This window comes from Sceloporus occidentalis, unplaced genomic scaffold, assembly GCF_023333645.1.
Source record: "Sceloporus occidentalis isolate IW3139 unplaced genomic scaffold, rSceOcc1.0.p SCAF_104, whole genome shotgun sequence".
Taxonomy (NCBI): domain Eukaryota; kingdom Metazoa; phylum Chordata; class Lepidosauria; order Squamata; family Phrynosomatidae; genus Sceloporus; species Sceloporus occidentalis.
Genome location: NW_028317084.1, coordinates 32,501 through 33,241, shown reverse-complemented (window position 1 = coordinate 33,241; position 741 = coordinate 32,501). Strand labels below are relative to the sequence as shown.

Genomic DNA, 741 nt, shown 5'->3' with positions numbered 1-741 from the left:
CCGCCGCAAAATACACACACACACACACACACCACACAATTTGTATTATTTCAGCACACAAACACACGTCCCCCTTTTTTAACACAACAACGCTTCCCTACACACGCACACACACAGACACACACACACACAGAGGTCAGGAAAATTAGTCTGATTCGCTTTGCGCGTTTGTTTAAAAAAAGATAAAAGTTTATTTTATTTTTTTTCACTTCGTTTTGCCATTTTCAGTCATCAAAAATCTATATATATATATAATTATTCATAATTAATTTTTTTTTGCTGCCCTCTAAGCATTTCTTTTTACTGAATAAAAAAAAAACAAAAACAAAAAGAGGAGCAGGGGGGAGAATAAAAGGAGAGAGGAGAGGAAAGAGATCTCTCTTTTTCTTTCTTTCTTTCTTTCTCTTTCTCTTTCTTTTTTTGTCTTTGCTGTAGCGTCTTTCTCTTTTGCTGTTCATTGCAACTAAAAGTATATGAGCGACTTTTCTTTTTCTCCTTTTCTTTTTTTTAAAGTTTTTTTCTTTCTTTTCTTTTCCGGACGACGTAGAATAAATAAGATATATCACTTGGCACGCCAGTTTGTTCGAAATGTACATATCCATATTTATATATATTTCTCTGTTTATATAGATATAGATATATAGATATCTGTTTTATAGAACACGGAGCATGCCACTGTTCATCAGTACGAAAGGGAGGAAAATAAAAACAAGAAAACAAGGGAGAGGGATGAGAAATCAG

The 741-nt window shown here is 33.3% G+C and overlaps 1 protein-coding gene across 1 annotated transcript in view; it reads right to left on the bottom strand.

Annotated features, from left to right (window-relative positions):
- Positions 1–214: 214 nt before the first annotated feature.
- LOC149283420 (barH-like 2 homeobox protein) overlaps positions 215–741 on the bottom strand; it is an 11,098-nt gene continuing 10,571 nt past the window's right edge. Inside the window, exon 3 of the mRNA XM_089497548.1 lies at positions 215–741. This exon is cut by the window's right edge and continues 760 nt beyond it. The gene's annotated coding sequence lies outside the window, so the exon portion shown is untranslated.